General features: G+C 42.5%; 1 protein-coding gene across 3 annotated transcripts in view; it reads right to left on the bottom strand.

Moving 5' to 3' along the window:
* Nucleotides 1-14,892, bottom strand: part of KCNJ10 (potassium inwardly rectifying channel subfamily J member 10) — a 137,016-nt gene that overhangs the window by 58,569 nt on the left and 63,555 nt on the right. The gene's annotated exons all lie outside the window — the stretch shown is intronic.

Consider the following 14,892-nt stretch of genomic DNA (forward strand, 5'->3'; position numbering starts at 1 on the left):
TATATATATATATATGGTGTATAGGTGTGGTATATATATATGGTGTATAGGTGTGGTATATATATATATATGGTGTATAGGTGTGGTATATATATATATATATGGTGTATAGGTGTGGTATATATATATATATAGTGTATAGGTGTGGTATATATATATGGTGTATAGGTGTGGTATATATATATGGTGTATAGGTGTGGTATATATATAGTGTATAGGTGTGGTATATATATAGTGTATAGGTGTGGTATATATATATGGTGTATAGGTGTGGTATATATATAGTGTATAGGTGTGGTATATATATATAGTGTATAGGTGTGGTATATATATATATATAGTGTATAGGTGTGGTATATATATATGGTGTATAGGTGTGGTATATATATATATAGTGTATAGGTGTGGTATATATATAGTGTATAGGTGTGGTATATATAGTGTATAGGTGTGGTATATATATATATAGTGTATAGGTGTGGTATATATATATGGTGTATAGGTGTGGTATATATATATGGTGTATAGGTGTGGTGTATATATATAGTGTATAGGTGTGGTATATATATAGTGTATAGGTGTGGTATATATATATAGTGTATAGGTGTGGTATATATATATAGTGTATAGGTGTGTTATATATATATATATATAGTGTATAGGTGTGGTATATATATAGTGTATAGGTGTGGTATATATATATATATATATATATATATATAGTGTATAGGTGTGGTATATATATATAGTGTATAGGTGTGGTATATATATAGTGTATAGGTGTGGTATATATATATATATATATATAGTGTATAGGTGTGGTATATATATATGGTGTATAGGTGTGGTATATATATATATATAGTGTATAGGTGTGGTATATATATAGTGTATAGGTGTGGTATATATATATATATAGTGTATAGGTGTGGTATATATATATGGTGTATAGGTGTGGTATATATATATATATAGTGTATAGGTGTGGTATATATATAGTGTATAGGTGTGGTATATATATAGTGTATAGGTGTGGTATATATATATAGTGTATAGGTGTGGTATATATAGTGTATAGGTGTGGTATATATATATAGTGTATAGGTGTGGTATATATATATAGTGTATAGGTGTGGTATATATATATATATATAGTGTATAGGTGTGGTATATATAGTGTATAGGTGTGGTATATATATATAGTGTATAGGTGTGGTATATATATATAGTGTATAGGTGTGGTATATATATATAGTGTATAGGTGTGGTATATATATATAGTGTATAGGTGTGGTATATATATATATATATATGGTGTATAGGTGTGGTATATATATATATATATATATAACTGCACACGTAAGAATATAAATATATACACAAATACTGCATACATACACACATATATATATATATATAACTACAGATACAGTCACTTATAGTGCACCTCTGTATATACACCTAATAACCCTGTATACTATATACAGCACCTGGACATATGCCGCACATACACATATATATATAACTACAGATACAGTCACTTATAGTGCACCTCTGTATATACACCTAATAACCCTGTATACTATATACAGCACCTGGACATATGCCGCACATACACATATATATATAACTACAGATACAGTCACTTATAGTGCACCTCTGTATACACCTAATAACCCTGTATACTATATACAGCACCTGGACATATGCCGCACATACACACACATATATATATATATATAACTACAGATACAGTCACTTATAGTGCACCTCTGTATATACACCTAATAACCCTGTATACTATATACAGCACCTGGACATATGCCGCACATACACATATATATATAACTACAGATACAGTCACTTATAGTGCACCTCTGTATATACACCTAATAACCCTGTATACTATATACAGCACCTGGACATATGCCGCACATACACATATATATATATATATATAACTACAGATACAGTCACTTATAGTGCACCTCTGTATACACCTAATAACCCTGTATACTATATACAGCACCTGGACATATGCCGCACATACACATATATATATATATATATATATATATATAACTACAGATACAGTCACTTATAGTGCACCTCTGTATATACACCTAATAACCCTGTATACTATATACAGCACCTGGACATATGCCGCACATACATATATATATATATATATATATATAACTACAGATACAGTCACTTATAGTGCACCTCTGTATATACACCTAATAACCCTGTATACTATATACAGCACCTGGACATATGCCGCACATACACACATATATATATAACTACAGATACAGTCACTTATAGTGCACCTCTGTATACACCTAATAACCCTGTATACTATATACAGCACCTGGACATATGCCGCACATACACACATATATATATATATAACTACAGATACAGTCACTTATAGTGCACCTCTGTATATACACCTAATAACCCTGTATACTATATACAGCACCTGGACATATGCCGCACATACACATATATATATATAACTACAGATACAGTCACTTATAGTGCACCTCTGTATATACACCTAATAACCCTGTATACTATATACAGCACCTGGACATATGCCGCACATACATATATATATATATATATATATATAACTACAGATACAGTCACTTATAGTGCACCTCTGTATATACACCTAATAACCCTGTATACTATATACAGCACCTGGACATATGCCGCACATACACATATATATATATATAACTACAGATACAGTCACTTATAGTGCACCTCTGTATATACACCTAATAACCCTGTATACTATATACAGCACCTGGACATATGCCGCACATACATATATATATAACTACAGATACAGTCACTTATAGTGCACCTCTGTATATACACCTAATAACCCTGTATACTATATACAGCACCTGGACATATGCCGCACATACACATATATATATATAACTACAGATACAGTCACTTATAGTGCACCTCTGTATATACACCTAATAACCCTGTATACTATATACAGCACCTGGACATATGCCGCACATACACATATATATATATATAACTACAGATACAGTCACTTATAGTGCACCTCTGTATATACACCTAATAACCCTGTATACTATATACAGCACCTGGACATATGCCGCACATACACATATATATATATAACTACAGATACAGTCACTTATAGTGCACCTCTGTATACACCTAATAACCCTGTATACTATATACAGCACCTGGACATATGCCGCACATACACATATATATATATAACTACAGATACAGTCACTTATAGTGCACCTCTGTATATATACCTAATAACCCTGTATACTATATACAGCACCTGGACATATGCCGCACATACACATATATATATATAACTACAGATACAGTCACTTATAGTGCACCTCTGTATACACCTAATAACCCTGTATACTATATACAGCACCTGGACATATGCCGCACATACACATATATATATATAACTACAGATACAGTCACTTATAGTGCACCTCTGTATATACACCTAATAACCCTGTATACTATATACAGCACCTGGACATATGCCGCACATACATATATATATAACTACAGATACAGTCACTTATAGTGCACCTCTGTATACACCTAATAACCCTGTATACTATATACAGCACCTGGACATATGCCGCACATATATATATATATATATATAACTACAGATACAGTCACTTATAGTGCACCTCTGTATACACCTAATAACCCTGTATACTATATACAGCACCTGGATATATGCCGCACATACACACATATATATATATATAACTACAGATACAGTCACTTATAGTGCACCTCTGTATACACCTAATAACCCTGTATACTATATACAGCACCTGGACATATGCCGCACATACACACATATATATATATAACTACAGATACAGTCACTTATAGTGCACCTCTGTATATACACCTAATAACCCTGTATACTATATACAGCACCTGGACATATGCCACACATACACATATATATATATAACTACAGATACAGTCACTTATAGTGCACCTCTGTATACACCTAATAACCCTGTATACTATATACAGCACCTGGACATATGCCGCACATACACATATATATATATAACTACAGATACAGTCACTTATAGTGCACCTCTGTATACACCTAATAACCCTGTATACTATATACAGCACCTGGACATATGCCGCACATACACACATATATATATATATATATAACTACAGATACAGTCACTTATAGTGCACCTCTGTATACACCTAATAACCCTGTATACTATATACAGCACCTGGACATATGCCGCACATACACACATATATATATATATATATAACTACAGATACAGTCACTTATAGTGCACCTCTGTATACACCTAATAACCCTGTATACTATATACAGCACCTGGACATATGCCGCACATACACATATATATATATAACTACAGATACAGTCACTTATAGTGCACCTCTGTATATACACCTAATAACCCTGTATACTATATACAGCACCTGGACATATGCCGCACATACACATATATATATATATATATATAACTACAGATACAGTCACTTATAGTGCACCTCTGTATACACCTAATAACCCTGTATACTATATACAGCACCTGGACATATGCCGCACATACACATATATATATATAACTACAGATACAGTCACTTATAGTGCACCTCTGTATACACCTAATAACCCTGTATACTATATACAGCACCTGGACATATGCCGCACATACACATATATATATATATATATAACTACAGATACAGTCACTTATAGTGCACCTCTGTATACACCTAATAACCCTGTATACTATATACAGCACCTGGACATATGCCGCACATACACATATATATATATATAACTACAGATACAGTCACTTATAGTGCACCTCTGTATATATACCTAATAACCCTGTATACTATATACAGCACCTGGACATATGCCGCACATACACATATATATATATAACTACAGATACAGTCACTTATAGTGCACCTCTGTATACACCTAATAACCCTGTATACTATATACAGCACCTGGACATATGCCGCACATACACATATATATATATAACTACAGATACAGTCACTTATAGTGCACCTCTGTATACACCTAATAACCCTGTATACTATATACAGCACCTGGACATATGCCGCACATACACATATATATATATAACTACAGATACAGTCACTTATAGTGCACCTCTGTATATACACCTAATAACCCTGTATACTATATACAGCACCTGGACATATGCCGCACATACACATATATATATATAACTACAGATACAGTCACTTATAGTGCACCTCTGTATATACACCTAATAACCCTGTATACTATATACAGCACCTGGACATATGCCGCACATACACATATATATATATAACTACAGATACAGTCACTTATAGTGCACCTCTGTATACACCTAATAACCCTGTATACTATATACAGCACCTGGACATATGCCGCACATACACATATATATATATATATATAACTACAGATACAGTCACTTATAGTGCACCTCTGTATATACACCTAATAACCCTGTATACTATATACAGCACCTGGACATATGCCGCACATATATATATATATATATATAACTACAGATACAGTCACTTATAGTGCACCTCTGTATATACACCTAATAACCCTGTATACTATATACAGCACCTGGACATATGCCGCACATACACATATATATATATATATAACTACAGATACAGTCACTTATAGTGCACCTCTGTATACACCTAATAACCCTGTATACTATATACAGCACCTGGACATATGCCGCACATACACATATATATATATAACTACAGATACAGTCACTTATAGTGCACCTCTGTATATACACCTAATAACCCTGTATACTATATACAGCACCTGGACATATGCCACACATACACATATATATATATAACTACAGATACAGTCACTTATAGTGCACCTCTGTATATACACCTAATAACCCTGTATACTATATACAGCACCTGGACATATGCCGCACATACACATATATATATATATAACTACAGATACAGTCACTTATAGTGCACCTCTGTATACACCTAATAACCCTGTATACTATATACAGCACCTGGACATATGCCGCACATACACATATATATATAACTACAGATACAGTCACTTATAGTGCACCTCTGTATATACACCTAATAACCCTGTATACTATATACAGCACCTGGACATATGCCGCACATACACACATATATATATATATATATATATATCTACAGATACAGTCACTTATAGTGCACCTCTGTATATACACCTAATAACCCTGTATACTATATACAGCACCTGGACATATGCCGCACATACACACACATATATATATATAACTACAGATACAGTCACTTATAGTGCACCTCTGTATACACCTAATAACCCTGTATACTATATACAGCACCTGGACATATGCCGCACATACACATATATATATATAACTACAGATACAGTCACTTATAGTGCACCTCTGTATATACACCTAATAACCCTGTATACTATATACAGCACCTGGACATATGCCGCACATACATATATATATATAACTACAGATACAGTCACTTATAGTGCACCTCTGTATACACCTAATAACCCTGTATACTATATACAGCACCTGGACATATGCCGCACATACACATATATATATATATAACTACAGATACAGTCACTTATAGTGCACCTCTGTATATACACCTAATAACCCTGTATACTATATACAGCACCTGGACATATGCCGCACATACACATATATATATATATATATATATATATAACTACAGATACAGTCACTTATAGTGCACCTCTGTATATACACCTAATAACCCTGTATACTATATACAGCACCTGGACATATGCCGCACATACACATATATATATAACTACAGATACAGTCACTTATAGTGCACCTCTGTATATACACCTAATAACCCTGTATACTATATACAGCACCTGGACATATGCCGCACATATATATATATATATATAACTACAGATACAGTCACTTATAGTGCACCTCTGTATACACCTAATAACCCTGTATACTATATACAGCACCTGGACATATGCCGCACATACACATATATATATATATATATATAACTACAGATACAGTCACTTATAGTGCACCTCTGTATATACACCTAATAACCCTGTATACTATATACAGCACCTGGACATATGCCGCACATACACATATATATATATATATATATATATATAACTACAGATACAGTCACTTATAGTGCACCTCTGTATACACCTAATAACCCTGTATACTATATACAGCACCTGGACATATGCCGCACATACACATACACATATATATATATAACTACAGATACAGTCACTTATAGTGCACCTCTGTATATACACCTAATAACCCTGTATACTATATACAGCACCTGGACATATGCCGCACATACACACATATATATATAACTACAGATACAGTCACTTATAGTGCACCTCTGTATATACACCTAATAACCCTGTATACTATATACAGCACACATATCAGCACAGCATGGGGCTGGCTGGGACTTGTAGTGTGTACTCACCGTACTGGATCCCGGAGTGTGACAGTCTGCAGGGACGGACACTGTTTGGCTGAGATCATCTGCAGAAGCTGGGAGAGCGGGGCGGGGGCTGTGATTGGTGGAGAGGACAGAGGGGGGGGGGGGGGGGGGGGGGGGCAGAAACTTTCTACAGGGATCTAATCAGCTGGAAATGAATGGAGACCCCGCATCACATTACTGGGGGTGGGGGAGGCACTCCGCTGCATACTAAGAGGGACCGCACAGAATACTGACCGGGACCACACCGACTACTGACCGGGACCACACCGACTACTGACCGGGACCACACCGACTACTGACCGGGACCGCACCGACTACTGACCGGGACCGCACAGAATACTGACCGGGACCACACCGACTACTGACCGGGACCGCACCGACTACTGACCGGGACCGCACAGAATACTGACCGGGACCACACCGACTACTGACCGGGACCGCACCGACTACTGACCGGGACCGCACCGACTACTGACCGGGACCGCACAGAATACTGACCGGGACCACACCGACTACTGACCGGGACCGCACCGACTACTGACCGGGACCACACCGACTACTGACCGGGACCACACCGACTACTGACCGGGACCGCTCCGACTACTGACCGGGACCACACCGACTACTGACCGGGACCGCACCGACTACTGACCGGGACCGCTCCGACTACTGACCGGGACCGCACCGACTACTGACCGGGACCACACCGACTACTGACCGGGACCACACCGACTACTGACCGGGACCACACCGACTACTGACCGGGACCACACCGACTACTGACCGGGACCACACCGACTACTGACAGGGACCACACCGACTACTGACCGGGACCGCACCGACTACTGACCGGGACCGCTCCGACTACTGACCGGGACCGCACCGACTACTGACCGGGACCACACCGACTACTGACCGGGACCACACCGACTACTGACCGGGACCACACCGACTACTGACCGGGACCACACCGACTACTGACAGGGACCACACCGACTACTGACAGGGACCACACCGACTACTGACCGGGACCGCTCCGACTACTGACCGGGACCGCACCGACTACTGACCGGGACCGCACCGACTACTGACCGGGACCGCACCGACTACTGACCGGGACCGCACCGACTACTGACCGGGACCACACCGACTACTGACAGGGACCACACCGACTACTGACCGGGACCCCGCATCACATTACTGGGAGTGGGGGAGGCACTCCGCTGCCCGAGCCAGCTCCACCACATACTAAGAGGGACCGCACAGAATACTTACAGGGACCACACCGACTACTGACTGGGACCACACCGACTTCTGACCGGGACCACACCGACTATTGACTGTGTGCTGTGTGTATAGGTGTGCGGTGCTGTGTGTATAGGTGCTGGTGCTGTGTGTATAGGTGCTGTGTGTGTACAGATGCTGGTGCTGTGTGTATAGGTGCTGTGTGTATAGGTGCTGGTGCTGTGTGTATAGGTACTGGTGCTGTGTGTATAGGTGCTGGTGCTGTGTGTATAGGTACTGGTGCTGTGTGTATAGGTGCTGGTGCTGTGTGTATAGGTGCTGTGTGTATAGGTGCTGGTGCTGTGTGTATAGGTGCTGTGTGTATAGGTGCTGGTGCTGTGTGTATAGGTGCTGGTGCTGTGTGTATAGGTACTGGTGCTGTGTGTATAGGTGCTGGTGCTGTGTGTGTATATAGGTGCTGTGTGTGTATAGGTGCTGGTGCTGTGTAAAGATGCTGGTGCTGTGTGTATAGGTGCTGTGTGTATAGGTGCTGGTGTTTGTAGAGATGCTGGTGCTGTGTGTATAGGTGCTGGTGCTGTGTGTATAGGTGCTGGTGCTGTGTGTATAGGTGCTGGTGCTGTGTGTATAGGTGCTGGTGCTGTGTGTATAGGTGCTGGTACTGTGTATAGGTGCTGGTACTGTGTATAGGTGCTGGTACTGTGTATAGGTGCTGGTACTGTGTGTATAGGTGCTGGTGCTGTGTGTATAGATGCTGGTGCTGTGTGTATAGGTGCTGGTGCTGTGTGTATAGGTGCTGGTGCTGTGTGTATAGGTGCTGTGTGTATAGGTGCTGGTGCTGTGTAGAGATGCTGGTACTGTGTGTATAGGTGCTGTGTGTATAGGTGCTGTGTGTATAGGCGCTGGTGCTGTGTGTATAGGTGCTGTGTGTAGAGATGCTGGTGCTGTGTAGAGATGCTGGTGCTGTGTGTAGAGATGCTGGTGCTGTGTGTATAGGTACTGTGTGTATAGGTACTGTGTGTATAGGTGCTGGTACTGTGTGTATAGGTGCTGGTACTGTGTAGAGATGCTGGTGCTGTGTGTATAGGTGCTGTGTTTGTATAGGTGCTGGTGCTGTGTAGAGATGCTGGTACTGTGTGTATGGGTGCTGGTGCTGTGTGTATAGGTGCTGATGCTGTGTGTATAGGTGCTGGTGCTGTGTGTATAGATGCTGGTGCTGTGTGTATAGGTGCTGGTGCTGTGTGTATAGGTGCTGTGTGTATAGGTGCTGGTGCTGTGTGTATAGGTGCTGGTGCTGTGTAGAGATGCTGGTGCTGTGTGTATAGGTGCTGGTGCTGTGTGTATAGGTGCTGTGTGTGTATAGGTGCTGGTACTGTGTATAGGTGCTGGTACTGTGTATAGGTGCTGGTACTGTGTATAGGTGCTGGTACTGTGTGTATAGGTGCTGGTGCTGTGTGTATAGGTGCTGGTGCTGTGTGTATAGGTACTGGTGCTGTGTGTATAGGTACTGGTGCTGTGTGTATAGGTGCTGGTGCTGTGTGTATAGGTGCTGTGTGTATAGATGCTGTGTATAGGTGCTGGTGCTGTGTGTATAGATGTGCAGTGCTGTGTGTATAGGTGCTGGTGCTGTGTGTATAGGTGCTGTGTGTATAGGTACTGGTGCTGTGTGTATAGGTACTGGTGCTGTGTAGAGATGCTGTGTGTATAGAGATACTGGTACTGTGTGTATAGGTGCTGGTGCTGTGTGTATAGGTGCTGGTGCTGTGTGTATAGGTGCTGGTGCTGTGTAGAGATGCTGGTACTGTGTGTATAGGTGCTGGTGCTGTGTAGAGATGCTGGTACTGTGTGTATAGGTGCTGGTACTGTGTGTATAGATGCTGGTGCTGTGTAGAGATGCTGGTGCTGTGTGTATAGGTGCTGGTGCTATGTGTATAGGTGCTATGTGTATAGGTGCTGGTGCTGTGTAGAGATGATGGTACTGTGTGTATAGGTGCTGTGTGTATAGGTGCTGTGTGTATAGGTGCTGGTGCTGTGTAAAGATGCTGGTACTGTGTGTATAGGTGCTGTGTGTATAGGTGCTGGTGCTGTGTGTATAGGTGCTGGTACTGTGTGTATAGGTGCTGTGTGTATAGGTACTGGTGCTGTGTGTATAGGTGCTGGTGCTGTGTGTATAGGTGCTGGTGCTGTGTGTATAGGTGCTGGTGCTGTGTGTATAGGTGCTGTGTGTATAGGTGCTGGTGCTTTGTAGAGATGCTGGTGCTGTTTGTATAGGTGCTGGTGCTGTGTGTATAGGTGTGCTGTGTGTATAGGTGCTGGTGCTTTGTAGAGATGCTGGTGCTGTGTGTATAGGTGCTGTGTGTATAGGTGCTGGTGCTGTGTGTATAGGTGCTGGTGCTTTGTGTATAGGTGCTGGTGCTGTGTGTATAGGTGCTGGTGCTGTGTATAGATGCTGGTGCTGTATAGAGATGCTGGTACTGTGTGTATAGGTGCTGGTGCTGTGTATAGATGCTGGTGCTGTGTATAGATGCTGGTGCTGTGTGTATAGGTGCTGGTGCTGTGTGTATAGGTGCTGGTGCTGTGTAGAGGTGCTGGTACTGTGTGTATAGGTGCTGGTGCTGTGTAGAGATGCTGGTGCTGTGTGTATAGGTGCTGTGTGTATAGGTGCTGGTGCTGTGTGTATAGGTGCTGTGTGTATAGGTGCTGGTGCTGTGTGTATAGGTGCTGGTGCTTTGTAGAGATGCTGGTGCTGTGTGTATAGGTGCTGGTACTGTGTGTATAGGTGCTGGTGCTGTGTGTATAGGTGCTGGTGCTGTGTGTATAGGTGCTGGTGCTGTGTGTATAGGTGCTGGTACTGTGTAGAGATGCTGGTACTGTGTGTATAGGTGCTGTGTGTATAGGTGCTGGTGCTGTGTATAAAGCTGCTGGTGCTGTGTGTATAGGTGTGCGGTGCTGTGTATATAGGTGCTGGTGCTGTGTGTATAGATTTGCAGTGCTGTGTGTATAAATGCTGGTGCTGTGTGTATAGGTGCTGGTGCTGTGTGTATAGGTGCTGTGTGTGTGTATAGGTGTGCGGTGCTGTGTGTATAGGTGTGCGATGATGTGTGTATAGGTGCTGGTGCTGTGTGTATAGGTGCTGTGTGTATAGGTGCTGGTACTGTGTGTATAGGTGCTGTATGTATAAATGCTGGTGCTGTGTGTAGAGATGCTGGTACTGTGTGTATAGGTGCTGGTGCTGTGTGTAGAGATGCTGCTACTGTGTATAGGTGCTGTGTATAGGTGCTGGTACTGTGTGTATAGGTTCTGGTGTTGTGTGTATAGGTGCTGGTGCTGTGTGTATAGGTGCTGGTGCTTTGTAGAGATGCTGGTGCTGTGTGTATAGGTGCTGGTGCTGTGTGTATAGGTGCTGTGTGTATAGGTGCTGGTGCTGTGTGTATAGGTGCTGGTGCTGTGTGTATAGGTGCTGGTACTGTGTGTATAGGTGCTGGTGCTGTGTGTATAGGTGCTGGTGCTGTGTGTATAGGTGCTGGGTGTATAGGTGCTGGTGCTGTGTGTATAAGTGCTGGTGCTTTGTAGAGATGCTGGTACTGTGTGTATAGGTGCTGGTGCTGTGTGTATAGGTGCTGTGTGTATAGATGCTGGTGCTGTGTGTATAGGTGCTGGTGCTGTGTGTATAGGTGCTGGTACTGTGTGTATAGGTGCTGGTACTGTGTGTATAGGTGCTGGTGCTGTGTGTATAGGTGCTGTGTAGAGATGCTGGTACTGTGACTATAGGTGCTGGTGCTGTGTGTATAGGTGCTGGTGCTGTGTGTATAGGTGCTGGTGTTGTGTGTATAGGTGCTGGTGCTGTGTGTATAGGTGCTGGTGCTGTGTGTATAGGTGCTGGTGCTTTGTAGAGATGCTGGTGCTGTGTGTATAGGTGCTGTGTGTATAGGTGCTGGTGCTGTGTGTATAGGTGCTGGTACTGTGTGTATAGGTGCTGGTGCTGTGTGTATAGCTGCTGGTGCTGTGTGTATAGGTGTGCGGTGCTGTGTGTATTGGTGCTGGTGCTGTGTGTATAGGTGCTGGTGCTGTGTGTATAGGTGCTGTGTGTATAGGTGTTGTGTATAGGTGCTGGTACTGTGTGTTTAGGTGCTGTGTGTATAAATGCTGGTGCTGTGTGTAGAGATGCTGGTGCTGTGTGTATAGGCGCTGGTACTGTGTGTATAGGTGCTGGTGCTTTGTAGAGATGCTGGTGCTGTGTGTATAGGTGCTGGTGCTGTGTGTGTATAGGTGCTGTGTGTAAAGGTGCTGGTGCTGTGTGTAGAGGTGCTGTGTGTATAGGTGCTGGTACTGTGTGTATAGGTGCTGTGTGTATAGTTGCTGGTGCTTTGTAGAGATGCTGGTGCTGTGTGTAGAGATGCTGGTGCTGTGTGTGTATAGGTGCTTTGTGTATAGGTGCTGGTGCTGTGTGTATAGGTGCTGGTACTGTGTGTATAGGTGCTGGTGCTGTGTAGAGATGTTGGTACTGTGTGTATAGGTGCTGTGTATAGGTGCTGGTGCTGTGTGTATAGGTGTGCGGTGCTGTGTGTATAGGTGTGCGGTGCTGTGTGTGTATAGGTGCTGGTGCTGTGTGTATAGGTGTGCGGTGCTGTGTGTATAGTTGCTGGTGCTGTGTAGAGATGCTGGTACTGTGTGTATAAGTGCTGGTGCTGTGTGTAGAGATGCTGGTACTGTGTGTATAGGTGCTGTGTGTATAGGTGCTGTGTGTGTATAGGTGCTGTGTAGAGATGCTGGTGCTGTGTGTATAGGTGCTGGTACTGTGTGTATAGGTGCTGTGTGTAGAGATGCTGGTGCTGTGTGTATAGGTGCTGTGTGTATAGGTGCTGTGTGTATAGGTGCTGGTGCTGTGTGTATAGCTGCTGGTGCTGTGTAGAGATGCTGGTGCTGTGTGTATATGTGCTGGTGCTGTGTGTAGAGATGCTGGTGCTGTGTGTATAGGTGTGCGGTGCTATGTGTATAGGTGCTGGTGCTGTGTGTATAGGTGCTGGTGCTTTGTAGAGATGCTGGTGCTGTGTGTATAGGTGCTGGTACTGTGTGTATAGGTGCTTATACTGTGTAGAGATGCTGGTGCTGTGTGTATATGTGCTGGTGCTGTGTGTAGAGATGCTGGTACTGTGTGTATAGGTGCTGTGTGTATAGGTGCTGGTGCTGTGTGTATAGGTGCGGTGTGTATAGGTGCTGGTACTGTGTGTATAGGTGCTGTGTGTAGAGATGCTGGTGCTGTGTGTATAGGTGTGCGGTGCTGTGTGTATAGGTGCTGGTGCTGTGTGTATAGGTGCTGGTGCTGTGTGTATAGGTGTGCGGTGCTGTGTGTATAGGTGCGCGGTGCTGTGTGTATAGGTGCTGGCGCTGTGTGTATAGGTGCTGGTGCTTTGTAGAGATGCTGGTGCTGTGTGTATAGGTGCTGGTGCTGTGTGTATAGGTGCTGGTGCTGTGTGTAGAGATGCTGGTACTGTGTGTATAGGTGCTGGTACTGTGTGTATAGGTGCTGTGTGTATAGGTGCTGTGTGTATAGGTGCTGGTACTGTGTGTATAGGTGCTGGTACTGTGTAGAGATGCTGGTGCTGTGTGTATATGTGCTGGTGCTGTGTGTAGAGATGCTGGTACTGTGTGTATAGGTGCTGGTGCTGTGTGTATAGGTGCTGGTGCTGTGTGTATAGGTGCTGGCGCTGTGTAGAGATGCTGGTGCTGTGTATAGGTGCTGGTGCTGTGTGTATAGGTGCTGGTGCTGTGTAGAGATGCTGGTACTGTGTGTATAGGTGCTGTGTGTATAGGTGCTGTGTGTAGAGATGCTGGTGCTGTGTGTATAGGTGCTGTGTGTATAGGTGCTGTGTGTGTATAGGTGCTGGTGCTGTGTAGAGATGCTGGTTCTGTGTGTATAGGTGCTGTGTGTATAGGTGCTGGTGCTGTGTGTATAGGTGCTGGTACTGTGTGTATAGGTGCTGTGTGTAGAGGTGC

This window comes from Dendropsophus ebraccatus, chromosome 13 (genome assembly GCF_027789765.1).
Source record: "Dendropsophus ebraccatus isolate aDenEbr1 chromosome 13, aDenEbr1.pat, whole genome shotgun sequence".
In the NCBI taxonomy this organism is placed as follows: Eukaryota; Metazoa; Chordata; class Amphibia; order Anura; family Hylidae; genus Dendropsophus; species Dendropsophus ebraccatus.